This window comes from Cyprinodon variegatus, unplaced genomic scaffold (genome assembly GCF_000732505.1).
Source record: "Cyprinodon variegatus isolate N-32 unplaced genomic scaffold, C_variegatus-1.0 Scaffold837, whole genome shotgun sequence".
NCBI classification, from domain to species: domain Eukaryota; kingdom Metazoa; phylum Chordata; class Actinopteri; order Cyprinodontiformes; family Cyprinodontidae; genus Cyprinodon; species Cyprinodon variegatus.
In genome coordinates this window covers 227,102-227,642 of record NW_015151290.1, presented here as the reverse complement: position 1 = coordinate 227,642, position 541 = coordinate 227,102, and positions in this window count along the sequence as shown.

Sequence of the window (541 nt, the reverse complement as noted above, 5' to 3'; positions counted from 1 at the left end):
CAATGTCTCCAGGTTGAAATGTGATGCCCAAAGTCTTCTTCAACCTGTGAGAATAAGCACAAGAAGCTTCACATCACACACTCACAGAGCTGGGTACACAGCTAACGACATGTCACAGCATTCAAGATGGACAAACACAAAGTTACGCACATATCTTTGAGGATATTGTCTCAATCAATGATCACTTCTGCCAGTGTAAATAAGAGACATTGGAAAAACACTGTTTGCAGTTTGTTGAACAATGATAAGGTGGCTTTTAACTTCCTCCTGTCAACAGATTACGGACGAGGGAAAAGTCCTGTTTGACGTCTTACAAATACAGCATTTATAGAAATCCTTTAAATGTTGTGTAATTTTAAAAACGAGTTTTGGATGTTGTTGGTTGTGTTAACAATCTTCTTTTTTTTTTACACAACACAATTGTTTTTAAATAATTAAGTATAGTTTTCATTATAGCAAAGATTAATTAAACAGTACTGTTTTATATATATGTATATATATATATATATATATATATATATATATATATGTGTGTGTATAT